The sequence below is a fragment of the Anopheles funestus genome (genome assembly GCF_943734845.2).
Source record: "Anopheles funestus chromosome X unlocalized genomic scaffold, idAnoFuneDA-416_04 X_unloc_76, whole genome shotgun sequence".
NCBI lineage: Eukaryota > Metazoa > Arthropoda > Insecta > Diptera > Culicidae > Anopheles > Anopheles funestus.
The window spans coordinates 33,848-50,000 of NW_026045205.1; the positions used below are offsets into that span (position 1 = coordinate 33,848).

Here is a 16,153-nt window from a genome sequence, read left to right on the forward strand (position 1 = left end):
CACAAGAAGCACTGAGTTGGCCTAAGTTGGCCAAAAGTACCGACAAGAAGCACCAAAGAGGCCCGAGTAGAGCGAAATATGGGCCAAATTGAACATTTGAAAATTTTTACAAGTCCAAAAAATTTTCTAAGTCCAGAAAATTTTCTAAGTCCAAAGAGTTGGACAAATTTCCTTAGGCCCAAAGGTTGCACTGAATGTTCCTAAGTTGGCCATCAGTACCCATGAAGTATTGCGAAGGTTCACCCGAAAGACACAATATGCCCTAAAGTACCCACAGAGTACCCACAAGTTGCACCCAATTGGCCTAAGTTGGCCAAAAGTACCGACAAGTAGCACCAAAGAGGCCCGAGTAGAGCGAAATGTGGGCCAAAGTACCGAGTAGTTGCAACAAATGCCCAAATGGATACCAAAATGTGGTACCAAGCACCTAACTGTTGCAACAAATGCTAGCTTTCTGAGCAAAAGCTGTGGACCAATTTCGTAGAAGAACCGCCTAGGCGAAAAGGCAAAAATCGCCGAAGCTGGCCCGCTCGCAGAGCTCGCGGGCCAGGAGATACTCATAGGGCGCTTTACTAGAGTGGGGAACTTGAGAATTTTTGTGTCCGAGACTTTGGGCAACTTCGCGGCCGCCCCCTTAAAGTAAAAGATTTTCTCTGGGTGCCTAAAATTCGCAATTCCCGCAAAGTCGGGAAGACGTTAAAGTTTTTGCCCAAAAAATGGCCATCGATTTAAGGTGATTTTCCAATAAGAAAATGTTTCCTAAAATGAATTTTTTCGAATATTTCCTAAACTAAGCGTCGGAGCACATGGCCGTGGAGGAACTTTTGGTAGCTTTTGGCAAGGGCTATCGGATGAAATAATGCGAAAGGCCATCGGAGCAATATTGGATTAATGCGGGCCCATAAACGTACCTAAGAAGTGAAAATTGGTACCATGGCCCCAGGTTGCAAGAAATGCTTGAGTGTTAACCATCATCGGTACCAAGTACCTAGGTTATATCGAGTGCGTAGATGGAAGTCGGTACCAAAGGGAAACCTTCCTAGGCTAGGTGCACGCAAGTGAGTATGGATCGATCAGTAGAAAGATGGGAAGCCATAGGAAACCTTCCTAGGCTAGGTGCACGCAAGTGAGTATGGATCGATCAGTAGAAAGATGGGAAGCCATAGGAAACCTTCCTAGGCTAGGTGCACGCAAGTGAGTATGGATCGATCAGTAGAAAGATGGGAAGCCATAGGAAACCTTCCTAGGCTAGGTGCACGCAAGTGAGTATGGATCGATCAGTAGAAAGATGGGAAGCCATAGGAAACCTTCCTAGGCTAGGTGCACGCAAGTGAGTATGGATCGATCAGTAGAAAGATGGGAAGCCATAGGAAACCTTCCTAGGCTAGGTGCACGCAAGTGAGTATGGATCGATCAGTAGAAAGATGGGAAGCCATAGGAAACCTTCCTAGGCTAGGTGCACGCAAGTGAGTATGGATCGATCAGTAGAAAGATGGGAAGCCATAGGAAACCTTCCTAGGCTAGGTGCACGCAAGTGAGTATGGATCGATCAGTAGAAAGTGGGAAGCCCAGTACCAAATGCCCTAGTGAAGACCGTAAACGAATATCATGAACCGATAAGGAGCACCAAATGCCCTAGTGAAGACCGTAAACGAATATCATGAACCGATAAGGAGCACCAAATGCCCTAGTGAAGACCGTAAACGAATATCATGAACCGATAAGGAGCACCAAATGCCCTAGTGAAGACCGTAAACGAATATCATGAACCGAGAAGTAGCAACGAATGCCTGAAAAAGTACCAAGTCCACGGTATAGAGTAACGAGAGTTAACCGCCGTGATGTATGCAATGAGGGCAGCCATTGCATGGGTTCTGGACTTGGTTCGCGAATAACTTTTTTGCTAGACATCGGACAAAGTTGACGTGGAAGAACGAAATGTAGCATTTGGTGCCACCTATCCAAAACTTTTTCAAGATTGAAGATCCGATCGATACAGCCTGAGTTATAGGCAAAAGTTGGTGCAAAATTGAGCATTTTTAATGGTGAAAAATCGGTACTCCTCGAATAGCTCCTGTTGGAAGCATCGGACCACATGGTCGTGGAGGAACATATTGTAGCGCGCGGTGTCAAGTATCGACACCCAAAACCGCATGTCCGATGGACGGAAAATGACCAAGTTATAGTGAAAACTTGGTTGCACCAAATTCCCGAAGAAGTGCAACGAGAAGGTGAATGCGATGGTTGTTCGTCGAATAGCTCCGGCCACAGACATGGTAGCGATTAGTGGTGCATGGAAGAAATCTAGCCACAAGTGCCATCTACCCATGGCCAGAAGAAAGTGTGGCCATATCTTGGATACCGGCGGAGCTATGGGGCAAATATGGGCCAAAAATGGTGCAAGTTGGACCAAAAATCCGACCAAGTGCGCGAGGCGCTTTCGTGAATAGCTCCGGCCAGAGACATGGTAGCGATTAGTGGTGCATGGAAGAAATCTAGCCACAAGTGCCATCTACCCATGGCCAGAAGAAAGTGTGGCCATATCTTGGATACCGGCGGAGCTATGGGGCAAATATGGGCCAAAAATGGTGCAAGTTGGACCAAAAATCCGAAAAAGTACCTAGGTAAATGCGATGGTTGTTCGTCGAATAGCTCCGGCCACAGACATGGTAGCGATTAGTGGTGCATGGAAGAAATCTAGCCACAAGTGCCATCTACCCATGGCCAGAAGAAAGTGTGGCCATATCTTGGATACCGGCGGAGCTATGGGGCAAATATGGGCCAAAAATGGTGCAAGTTGGACCAAAAATCCGAAAAAGTACCTAGGTAAATGCGATGGTTGTTCGTCGAATAGCTCCGGCCACAGACATGGTAGCGATTAGTGGTGCATGGAAGAAATCTAGCCACAAGTGCCATCTACCCATGGCCAGAAGAAAGTGTGGCCATATCTTGGATACCGGCGGAGCTATGGGGCAAATATGGGCCAAAAATGGTGCAAGTTGGACCAAAAATCCGACCAAGTGCGCGAGGCGCTTTCGTGAATAGCTCCGGCCAGAGACATGGTAGCGATTAGTGGTGCATGGAAGAAATCTAGCCACAAGTGCCATCTACCCATGGCCAGAAGAAAGTGTGGCCATATCTTGGATACCGGCGGAGCTATGGGGCAAATATGGGCCAAAAATGGTGCAAGTTGGACCAAAAATCCGAAAAAGTACCTAGGTAAATGCGATGGTTGTTCGTCGAATAGCTCCGGCCACAGACATGGTAGCGATTAGTGGTGCATGGAAGAAATCTAGCCACAAGTGCCATCTACCCATGGCCAGAAGAAAGTGTGGCCATATCTTGGATACCGGCGGAGCTATGGGGCAAATATGGGCCAAAAATGGTGCAAGTTGGACCAAAAATCCGAAAAAGTACCTAGGTAAATGCGATGGTTGTTCGTCGAATAGCTCCGGCCACAGACATGGTAGCGATTAGTGGTGCATGGAAGAAATCTAGCCACAAGTGCCATCTACCCATGGCCAGAAGAAAGTGTGGCCATATCTTGGATACCGGCGGAGCTATGGGGCAAATATGGGCCAAAAATGGTGAAGTTGGACCAAAAATCCGACCAAGTGCGCGAGGCGCTTTCGTGAATAGCTCCGGCCACAGACATGGTAGCGATTAGTGGTGCATGGAAGAAATCTAGCCACAAGTGCCATCTACCCATGGCCAGAAGAAAGTGTGGCCATATCTTGGATACCGGCGGAGCTATGGGGCAAATATGGGCCAAAAATGGTGCAAGTTGGACCAAAAATCCGAAAAAGTACCTAGGTAAATGCGATGGTTGTTCGTCGAATAGCTCCGGCCACAGACATGGTAGCGATTAGTGGTGCATGGAAGAAATCTAGCCACAAGTGCCATCTACCCATGGCCAGAAGAAAGTGTGGCCATATCTTGGATACCGGCGGAGCTATGGGGCAAATATGGGCCAAAAATGGTGCAAGTTGGACCAAAAATCCGACCAAGTGCGCGAGGCGCTTTCGTGAATAGCTCCGGCCAGAGACATGGTAGCGATTAGTGGTGCATGGAAGAAATCTAGCCACAAGTGCCATCTACCCATGGCCAGAAGAAAGTGTGGCCATATCTTGGATACCGGCGGAGCTATGGGGCAAATATGGGCCAAAAATGGTGCAAGTTGGACCAAAAATCCGAAAAAGTACCTAGGTAAATGCGATGGTTGTTCGTCGAATAGCTCCGGCCACAGACATGGTAGCGATTAGTGGTGCATGGAAGAAATCTAGCCACAAGTGCCATCTACCCATGGCCAGAAGAAAGTGTGGCCATATCTTGGATACCGGCGGAGCTATGGGGCAAATATGGGCCAAAAATGGTGCAAGTTGGACCAAAAATCCGAAAAAGTACCTAGGTAAATGCGATGGTTGTTCGTCGAATAGCTCCGGCCACAGACATGGTAGCGATTAGTGGTGCATGGAAGAAATCTAGCCACAAGTGCCATCTACCCATGGCCAGAAGAAAGTGTGGCCATATCTTGGATACCGGCGGAGCTATGGGGCAAATATGGGCCAAAAATGGTGAAGTTGGACCAAAAATCCGACCAAGTGCGCGAGGCGCTTTCGTGAATAGCTCCGGCCACAGACATGGTAGCGATTAGTGGTGCATGGAAGAAATCTAGCCACAAGTGCCATCTACCCATGGCCAGAAGAAAGTGTGGCCATATCTTGGATACCGGCGGAGCTATGGGGCAAATACGGGCCAAAAATGGTGCAAGTTGGACCAAAAATCCGAAAAAGTACCTAGGTAAATGCGATGGTTGTTCGTCGAATAGCTCCGGCCACAGACATGGTAGCGATTAGTGGTGCATGGAAGAAATCTAGCCACAAGTGCCATCTAGCCATGGCCAGAAGAAAGTGTGGCCATATCTTGGATACCGGCGGAGCTATGGGGCAAATATGGGCCAAAAATGGTGCAAGTTGGACCAAAAATCCGACCAAGTGCGCGAGGCGCTTTCGTGAATAGCTCCGGCCACAGACATGGTAGCGATTAGTGGTGCATGGAAGAAATCTAGCCACAAGTGCCATCTACCCATGGCCAGAAGAAAGTGTGGCCATATCTTGGATACCGGCGGAGCTATGGGGCAAATACGGGCCAAAAATGGTGCAAGTTGGACCAAAAATCCGAAAAAGTACCTAGGTAAATGCGATGGTTGTTCGTCGAATAGCTCCGGCCACAGACATGGTAGCGATTAGTGGTGCATGGAAGAAATCTAGCCACAAGTGCCATCTAGCCATGGCCAGAAGAAAGTGTGGCCATATCTTGGATACCGGCGGAGCTATGGGGCAAATATGGGCCAAAAATGGTGCAAGTTGGACCAAAAATCCGACCAAGTGCGCGAGGCGCTTTCGTGAATAGCTCCGGCCACAGACATGGTAGCGATTAGTGGTGCATGGAAGAAATCTAGCCACAAGTGCCATCTACCCATGGCCAGAAGAAAGTGTGGCGCTATCTTGGATACCGGCGGAGCTATGGGGCAAATATGGGCCAAAAATGGTGAAGTTGGACCAAAAATCCGACCAAGTGCGCGAGGCGCTTTCGTGAATAGCTCCGGCCACAGACATGGTAGCGATTAGTGGTGCATGGAAGAAATCTAGCCACAAGTGCCATCTACCCATGGCCAGAAGAAAGTGTGGCCATATCTTGGATACCGGCGGAGCTATGGGGCAAATATGGGCCAAAAATGGTGCAAGTTGGACCAAAAATCCGACCAAGTGCGCGAGGCGCTTTCGTGAATAGCTCCGGCCACAGACATGGTAGCGATTAGTGGTGCATGGAAGAAATCTAGCCACAAGTGCCATCTACCCATGGCCAGAAGAAAGTGTGGCGATATCTTGGATACCGGCGGAGCTATGGGGCAAATACGGGCCAAAAATGGGTAAACTTGTACGGTCCAAAGCCAAGGGTAAATTTTTTTATTCCTCTAATAACTTCTACCACAGACATTGAATCGGTTCGTGATGTATGGATGAAATGTAGCAAACAGTTGGAACTACCCATAAAATCTTAAAGATTGACGATCCAATGCATAGAACCGGAGTAATGTGCGATACTTGGTGAAAAATCGAGTGAAAAATTAGCTATAAACTGTTTTTGGCCCATAACTCGAATACTAGACATCGGAAGGGGGGGTCGTAGAACGATTTTTTGTTGCCCTATCGATTCCCTATCGAACGAGCAAAAGTTGTTTTTTTGACCAAAAAGGACCCCTACTCTAGTAAAATTGGCCTGATTTTACTAGTCCCCGGTACCCGTACAGGCAAAATGAGCAAAATGCTCAAGTATGAATGGTTTTTGGCCCATAACTCGAATACTAGACGTCGCAGGGGGGTGTCGTGGAACAATTTTTGGTAGCCCTTGAAATTATCTATCGAATGACATATACTTGATTTTTTGACCAAAAAGTTCCTAGACTAGTAAAAATCGCATCATTTTACTAGAGTCGGGTACCCTGGACGAAAAACCGCTATAATTGCGGTTTTTGGCTAATAACTCGAATACTAGACGTCGCAGGGGGGTGTCGTGGAACAATTTTTGGTAGCCCTTGAAATTATCTATCGATTGACATATACTTGATTTTTTGGCCAAAAAGTTCCCTAGACTAGTAAAAATCGCATCATTTTACTAGAGTCGGGTACCCTGGACGAAAAACCGCTATAATTGCGGTTTTTGGCTAATAACTCGAATACTAGACGTCGCAGGGGGGTGTCGTGGAACAATTTTTGGTAGCCCTTGAAATTATCTATCGAATGACATATACTTGATTTTTGGCCAAAAAGTTCCCTAGACTAGTAAAAATCGCATCATTTTACTAGAGTCGGGTACCCTGGACGAAAAACCGCTATAGTTGCGGTTTTTGGCTAATAACTCGAATACTAGGCGTCGGAGGGGGGTGCCGTAGAACAATTTTTGGTAGCCCTTGAAATTATCTATCGAATGACATATACTTGATTTTTTGACCAAAAAGTTCCTAGACTAGTAAAAATCGCATCATTTTACTAGAGTCGGGTACCCTGTACGAAAAACCGCTATAGTTGCGGTTTTTGGCCAATAACTCGAATACTAGACGTCGGAGGGGGGTGCCGTAGAACAATTTTTTGTAGCCCTTGAAATTACCTTTCGAATGATATATAGTGGTTTTTTGGTCAAAAAGTGACCCCGAGACTAGTAACCCTCCATACACAAAACCGCCTAAAAAGTTTTGGTTTTGCAAAATTTTGAAAAGTGCGTCAAAAAAATTTTTTCAAAAAGTACCAAATCGTGATCAGAACTCACTATAGACCATAAAAAGTGAAATCCGATGGTCATTTGCAACACTTGGTCAATCGAGAAAAATTTCACTTTTTTACTAGAGTCGGGTACCCTGAACGAAAAATCGCTCAAGTAATGGTTTTTGGCCAATAACTCGAATACTAGACGTCGGAAGGGGGTGTCGTAGAACAATTTTTTGTAGCCCTTGAAATTACCTTTCGAATGATATATAGTGGTTTTTTGGTCAAACAGTGACCCCGAGACTAGTAACCCTCCATACACAAAACCGCCTACAAAAACTTTGTTTTGAAAAATTTTGAAAAGTTCAAAAAAATTTTTTTTTCAAAAACTACTAAAACGTGATAAGAACTTACTATAGACCATAAAAAGTGATATCCGATGATAATTTGCAAAAGTTGGTAACTAGTAAAAAATTTCACTTTTTTACTAGAGTCGGTGCAACGAGAAAAAAAAAGTCCGTGATGGAGAAAAATGGCACGTTTTCCACGCCTGTACGCTTTCGTTTACTATATAGGGGGTAGGTGAGCCAGAAGCATGAATTTGACTGAGTACGTATCTTTATGAATTGGGCCCTTCTAAATCGATTGAGACTACCCCCAGGACGATCGGACGACTGCTTCTGGCTCAAAATGTGGTTTTTAGATTTTGATCGTCAATTATGAGAGAAAAAATCGATTAGAAGTAAAGATACGAAATGCTTGGTCTAAGTTGGGAAACGACTTCGGATATTTGTTGGACGTTGTCGTAGAAGGTCCGAGGACCAAGGAAAAGTGATTTCCAAGTGGATTTATGCACTATTAGTCGATGGTAAGATGTGAAATTAGTAGAACTTACCATACAGTTTGCGAAGTTGAAGCAATCGGTTGGTGAATATGGTACTGTCTGTCCAATTTGGTGGTTCGGAATGAGTGAAACGATGTTGATGATGGATAGACGTTCCGATTGCCCCCGATCGGGGAACATATAGTGGTCTTTAAGGTCCAAGTACCTATGTTTTGGTAAGCAGAACTGAGAGTTAAAGGATGAAAGTCGGCCATTCCTAATATCATCCTATCGGTGGTTCGCGAGTTGTTTGAGGACCGGAGCAGCTCGCGATGAAACGGTCCTAGGGTATTGGTTATCCATCCAAGGAAGAGTAAATGCGATCCTAGATGTGTGTCGTTGGCCGTTCTACCGGTATCGCCTATCGATGAGATATCGACGGGCATGCCTTACTCGAAAGTTGAATTCTAGGATCGATGGTCAAACAGACCTATGAGCGATAAACCAAACTGAACACGTATTGATGTCGGCTTTTCCTATCATTTGATGCCGCAGGTTGTTTAGGGACCGGAGCAACTTGCGGCCGAGACGGTCCCCGGGGGTTTCTTTCTCCAAGGAGTGGAAACTATTAAGCAAGAGTTGTAGCAAGATACGATCCTCTGATGTGTCGTTGGCCGTTCATGCGGTATCGCCTGTCGATGAGATATCGATGGGCATGCCTTACTCTACCGACCTTCTAATTGAGAGTATTAATCAGGGATCGATGGTCAAACAAGACCAATGAGCGATAAACCAAACTGAACACGTATTGATGTCGGCTTTTCCTATCATTTGATGCCGCAGGTTGTTTAGGGACCGGAGCAGCTTGCGGCCGAGACGGTCCCCGGGGGTTTCTTTCTCCAAGGAGAAGAAACGATTAAGCAAAAGTTGTAGCAAGATACGATCCTCTGATGTGTCGTTGGCCGTTCAAGCGGTATCGCCTGTCGATGAGATATCGATGGGCATGCCTTACTCTCCCGACTGGATTACTGAGAGTTTAATCAGGGATCGATGGTCAAACAGACCAATGAGCGATAAACCAAACTGAACACATATTGATGTCGGCATTTCCTATCATTTGTCGCAGGTTGTTTAGGGACCGGAGCAGCTTGCGACCGAGACGGTCCCCGGGGGTTTCTTTCTCTAAGGAGTGGAAACGATTAAGCAAAAGTCGTAGCAATAATCGATCACCTGATGTGTCGTTGGCCGTTCTTGCGGTATCGCCTGTCGATGAGATATCGATGGGCATGCCTTACTCTCCTGACTGTTTAATTGAGAGTTATAATCAGGGATCGATGGTCAAAAAGACCTATGAGCGATAAACCAAACTGAACACGTGTTGATGTCGGCATTTCCTATCATTTGTCGCAGGTTGTTTAGGGACCGGAGCAGCTTGCGACTGAGACGGTCCCCGGGGGTTTCTTTCTCTAAGGAGTGGAAACGATTAAGCAAAAGTCGTAGCAATAATCGATCACCTGATGTGTCGTTGGCCGTTCTTGCGGTATCGCCTGTCGATGAGATATCGATGGGCATGCCTTACTCTCCTGACTGTTTAATTGAGAGTTATAATCAGGGATCGATGGTCAAAAAGACCTATGAGCGATAAACCAAACTGAACACGTGTTGATGTCGGCATTTCCTATCATTTGTCGCAGGTTGTTTAGGGACCGGAGCAGCTTGCGACCGAGACGGTCCCTTCCCGAAAGATGGTGAACCGAGTCGTCTGGCGTAAAAACCGGACGACTCGAAAGGGCTTGACCCTTTCAAGTGAGCGATAATCACATTCTACGCTCAGTTCGACAGCTACAAGGCAATCACTCGCTATGTTCAGAGCTAATACATGCAACATGCCGGCATTGTTTCCACCGACGCATGGATTCAAGACTGGTGCACTTATTAGTTAAACCGTTCGCCTCCGGGTGTTTCGAGTTCAAGTCTGGATGAGGATTGATCTTGCTGGTAATAGCTTGAGCCCCTGAATAAGGGGTCGAAGCGTACATCTTGAGACCATGTACAACATATTACCAAATCGGCACCATGGGTTCGGGTGCAAGTGATGTAACCGTGAAAGATGTTGAGCAGCCCAACATCGGTTTACACACGCATAATAGGAAGGCAGCGCTGTCGACTGGTCAGTCGTGTAAGAAGTGTGCATTATCGATCACAAATATATTGGTGATCTGTAGGTTGCGCATACACCATGCCCGGTGTAAAGTGCCGTGGTCCCCCCCGGGGGGCTGCATCAAACCGTTCGCCACGCGAACTACCCAATGGAACGAACTCTATGCATTTAATAAGAAGAAGAGATGATAATGAAACACGGTCGATTTAAGAGTTGAAAACGTTGAAATACCTATAAGCAAGTCTTAAGTTGGTGGTGACCGTTACGCCCCAACAAATTGGTGCCTTACCCTACACCAAAGAGCCATTCAACATGGTTCAAGTGAGCGATAATCACGCTCTACGCTCAGTATGACAGCTGCAAGGCAATCACTCGCTAAGTTCAGAGCTAATACATGCAACACGCCGGCATTGTTTCCACCGACGCATGGATTCAAGACTGGTGCACTTATTAGTTAAACCGTTCGCCTCCGGGTGTTTCGAGTTCAAGTCTGGATGAGGATTGTTCTTGCTGGTAATAGCTTGAGCCCCTGAATAAGGGGCCGAAGCGTACATCTTGAGAGTAAATGTACAACATATTACCAAATCGGCACCGTGGGTTCTGGTGCAAGTGATGTAACCATGAAAGATGTTGAGCAGCCCAACATCGGTTTACACACGCATAAGGGGTTTATTGTTATCTGTAGGTTGCGCATACACCATACCCGGTGTAAAGTGCCGTGGTCCCCCAGGGGGCTGCATCAAAACGTTCGCCATGCGAACTACCCAATGGAACGAACTCGATGTATTGAAAGAGATGAACAATTAATAGCGAGAATAGGGGCCCGGAAGCAATTCCGCGGCCCTACGGTCGATTCAAGAGTTGAAACGTTGTACAATCGTGGATAGCACCTAGTGCTAATATGGTGAGAGATAATGTGTGAGGAAATTTAGTTTCCTAAAGTTTAGTTAGTGGTTTCCGTTGTGCCCTAACAAACTTAAAGTTGGTGGTGACCGTTACACCCCAACAAATTGGTGCCTTACCCAACACCAAAGAGCCATTCCATATGGTTCTAGAGAGAGAGAGTTGTGTGGAAATTTATTTCCCACTAAGCGAGTGTGTGTCTGTAGTGGAACGAATTCTGGTTGATCCTACCAGTAATATACGCTTGTCTCAAAGGTTAAGCCATGCATGTCTAAGTACAAACATAAATGAATGTGAAACCGCATAAGGCTCAGTATAACAGCTATAATTCACAAGATCATCCTACCACTAGTTACTTGGATAACTGTGGAAAATCCAGAGCTAATACATGCAACATGCCGGGACTGTTGCCCTCGCGGGTAGCTGAACTGGTGCACTTATTAGTTAAACCAATCGCCTCCGGGCGGCTTGAGTTGAAGTCTGGATAAGGACGCAGATCGTATGGTCGCTTGTCGACTGACGACAGATCTTTCAAATGTCTGCCCTATCAACTATTGATGGTAGTGTAGAGGACTACCATGGTTGCGACGGGTAACGGGGAATCAGGGTTCGATTCCGGAGAGGGAGCCTGAGAAATGGCTACCACATCCAAGGAAGGCAGCAGGCGCGTAAATTACCCAATCCCAGTACGGGGAGGTAGTGACGAGAAATAACAATATGGACCTCTCTAACGATGGTCCATAATTGGAATGAGTTGAGTATAAATCCTTCAACAAGGATCAAGTGGAGGGCAAGTCTGGTGCCAGCAGCCGCGGTAATTCCAGCTCCACTAGCGTATATTAAAGTTGTTGCGGTTAAAACGTTCGAAGTTGATTGCCCGTCCAGACACGTGACCGCCACGGGCGCCCGGTTACACGCCGGGGCCGTTCGTGCGCGCGCTCACGGCTGCGACTCACAATGGTGTACTTGGGCGTTACTCTGTGAACGAGTACCGTGCTACCGGTTAACTCCGGCACGGGCTCCTCATGGTGCTCAAGATACTCACATTTACCTTGAACAAATTAGAGTGCTCAAAGCAGGCTAAGACAAAGCGTCCGGCCCCCCCGTGGGGTTGGCGTTGGCCGAGAATAATCTTGCATGGAATAATGGAATATGACCTCGGTTTATACGATTTCGTTGGTTTGTCAGAAACCTAGAGGTAATGATTAACAGAAGTAGTTGGGGGCATTGGTATTACGGCGCGAGAGGTGAAATTCGTAGACCGTCGTAGGACCAACTGAAGCGAAAGCGTTTGCCATGGATGCTTTCTTTAATCAAGAACGAAAGTTAGAGGATCGAAGGCGATTAGATACCGCCCTAGTTCTAACCGTAAACGATGCCAATTAGCAATTGGGAGACGCTACCCCTATTCGGTGCTCTCAGTCGCTTCCGGGAAACCAAAATCGGGTTCCGGGGGAAGTATGGTTGCAAAGTTGAAACTTAAAGGAATTGACGGAAGGGCACCACAAGAAGTGGAGCTTGCGGCTTAATTTGACTCAACACGGGAAAATTTACCAGGTCCAAACTTATCGAGGTAAGACAGATTGATAGCTCTTTCTCAAATTTAAGGGTAGTGGTGCATGGCCGTTCTTAGTTCGTGGAATGATTTGTCTGGTTAATTCCGATAACGAACGTGACTCAAACATGCTAACTAGAACGCTGTCAGCAGTGCGCCTCCGGGCGCACCTGACGTTACAGCCGGGCGGCGCCTTCACGGGCGGTCGTCGGCTACGTTTGCCCTGCTTAGCGGGACAACTTGTGTTTAGCAAGCTGAGAATGAGCGATAACAGGTCCGTGATGCCCTTAGATGTTCTGGGCTGCACGCGTGCTACAATGTGGGTCGCAGCGTGTTCTCGCCAATAGGCGCCCCCATTCCGAGAGGAACGGGAAATCACTAAAATGCCCATCTAGTCGGGATTGGGGACTGCAACGGTCCCCATGAACCTGGAATTTCTAGTAAGCACTAGTCATTAGCTAGTGCTGATTACGTCCCTGCCCTTTGTACACACCGCCCGTCGCTACTACCGATGGATTATTTAGTGAGGTTTCTGGAGGCTTACCTTCCGCGGTTCCTTCGTGAGCTGCAGCTGGCATGGCTGAAGTTGACCGAACTTGATGATTTAGAGGAAGTAAAAGTCGTAACAAGGTTTCCGTAGGTGAACCTGCGGAAGGATCATTACTGATGATCGTCCGCGAGTGACCAACCATGGGCTGCCTTCGGTGTAGCTCGGTCGCTCGCTTGCTATGTGTCAGAATTTGTTGAAAGCCAACTCGTTCGTTGTACACTTTGATGGGTGACCATCACTGTGTCCCCGTGCCGAGCTAGATCTCCCCTAGCCGTAAGGCACTTGAACGCCCCTTCGACGACGAGTTGCATGTGTGTGGTATGTGTCAGAATCTGGTGAAGCTTTCTGCATGTGATGTGCCTTGTGTGGATCCGTGGCCATTGCATTGTGTCTGGTGCTTAGATACCCAGACACTTAGAACGCTTGCGCGGAAAGCAAACTCGATCGTTGTACACTTTGATGGGTGACCATCACTGTGTCTCCGTGCCGTGCTAGATCCCCCCTAGCCGTAAGGCACTTTGAACGCCCCTTCGACGACGAGTTACAAGAGTGTGGTATGTGTCAGAATCTGGTGAAGCTTTCTGCATGTGATGTGCCTTGTGTGGATCCGTGGCCATTGCATTGTGTCTGGTGTGTAGGTACCCAGACACTTAGAACGCTTGCGCGGAAAGCAAACTCGATCGTTGTACACTTTGATGGGCAACCATCACTGTGTCTCCGTGCCGTGCTAGATCTCCCCTAGCCGTAAGGCACTTTGAACGCCCCTTCGACGACGAGTTACAAGAGTGTGGTATGTGTCATAATCTGGTGAAGCTTTCTGCATGTGATGTGCCTTGTGTGGATCCGTGGCCATTGCATTGTGTCTGGTGTGTAGGTACCCAGACACTTAAGCAAACTCGATCGTTGTACACTTTGATGGGCGAGCATCACTGTGTATCCGTGCCGTGTAAGAGCTCCCCTGGCCATCAGGCACTTGAAAGGTCCTTCGACGACGAGTTACAATAGTGGTGTGTTAGATACGTCAGATTACGGTGTCTACTAGTGTGCAATACGTATCCGGCTACGGCACGGAACGAACGGGAACTGTGGTGCAGACAAACAAGAGTTAAGCCTATTAGTCATTAACTCTAAGGACGGGGCCATGGGGCGGTACACAAAGGATACGGATGAGCGAGTATGCAGGCCCAATACTCAATAGCTCGATCCGATCCAAGCACATGAGTTGACTGCGGCGTCAGGTTAACCAATGTGCTAGATTCTATTTGGCCAGTAGAATCTTGTGTCTTATGCGATTTGATACCAAGACACCAGAACGAAAGTTAGTTGAAGAGTTATTAAACTCTTATGAAGTATGGTTGTGCAATCACAACTTATGACTTTAACCTATAAAGTGGATATGGACTTGCAATTATAACATGGAATCTCTACACACCCCATGAGCTCGATCCAATCCACGCACACGAGTTGCCTGAGTAGCGACAGGTATACCGATGTGCAATACGTATCCGGCCACGGCACGGAACGAACGGGAACTGTGGTGCAGACATACAAAGAGTTAAGCCTACTAGTCATTAACTCTAAGGACGGGGCCATGGGGCGGTACGCAAAGGATACGGATGAGCGAGTATGCAGGCCCAATACTCAATAGCTCGATCCGATCCAAGCACATGAGTTGACTGCGGCGCCAGGTTAACCAATGTGCTAGATTCTATTTGGCCAGTAGAATCTTGTGTCTTACGCGATTTGATACCAAGACACCAGAACGAAAGTTAGTTGAAGAGTTATTAAACTCTTATGAAGTATGGTTGTGCAATCACAACTTATGACTTTAACCTATAAAGTGGATATGGACTTGCAATTATAACATGGAATCTCTACACACCCCATGAGCTCGATCCAATCCACGCACACGAGTTGCCTGAGTAGCGACAGGTATACCGATGTGCAATACGTATCCGGCCACGGCACGGAACGAACGGGAACTGTGGTGCAGACATACAAAGAGTTAAGCCTACTAGTCATTAACTCTAAGGACGGGGCCATGGGGCGGTACGCAAAGGATACGGATGAGCGAGTATGCAGGCCCAATACTCAATAGCTCGATCCGATCCAAGCACATGAGTTGACTGCGGCGCCAGGTTAACCGATGTGCTAAGAGAGTTGTTCCTGGGCCTTCAAAGTGACTTCAAAACTATCTTAGCGAATGGTGGCCATGGGCGTAGACATGAGCCACAAGTCACAAGGCCTGGGACTATTGGGTAATAAAGACAACTTAGTCAGAAAGTTAGTCTTTGGACGTACCACCGGGATTGTGTTACATTGGGAACCTTACTATAAAACCCTAGGCAGGGGATCACTCGGCTCATGGATCGATGAAGACCGCAGCTAAATGCGCGTCACAATGTGAACTGCAGGACACATGAACACCGATAAGTTGAACGCATATTGCGCGTCGGACGATTAAACCCGGCCGATGCACACATTCTTGAGTGCCTATCAATTCCTTGATATACAACAAACCAAACTTCAGGGTGGAGCGTGCCACAATAGAACACTATGGCGAGCAGCCCGTCTAGTGTCGTGGGGGAAACACGCTTCCACACTGTGCATAATGGCGTGCTCGGGACCTTTGTTGGGACCGCAGGGCGCTGAAAGTAAAGGGGTGAACCGCATAAATCGCACGCACGTAAACGCGCACACACACAAATAGAGTGAGACGTATCGTAGGATACCGCTAAGAGTACGTTGTGAAACATGGGGAAATTCAATCGAAAACCTCTTTGATGTCCAAGAATTCGTTGACCGTATCCGTCGTAATACTGGATCAACGTGCTTGGGGGAAAACGTCAAAGGGTTTTATAATAGTGGTGCATGATTAACCCATCGATGCCCGAGG

At 47.2% G+C, this 16,153-nt stretch overlaps 1 non-coding gene across 1 annotated transcript; it reads left to right on the forward strand.

Moving 5' to 3' along the window:
- The first annotated feature begins 15,594 nt into the window (after positions 1-15,594).
- LOC125774059 (5.8S ribosomal RNA) lies at positions 15,595-15,752 on the forward strand. The gene has a single exon (XR_007420568.1). It is a non-coding gene; the product is annotated as a 5.8S ribosomal RNA (ribosomal RNA).
- Positions 15,753-16,153: the final 401 nt, after the last annotated feature.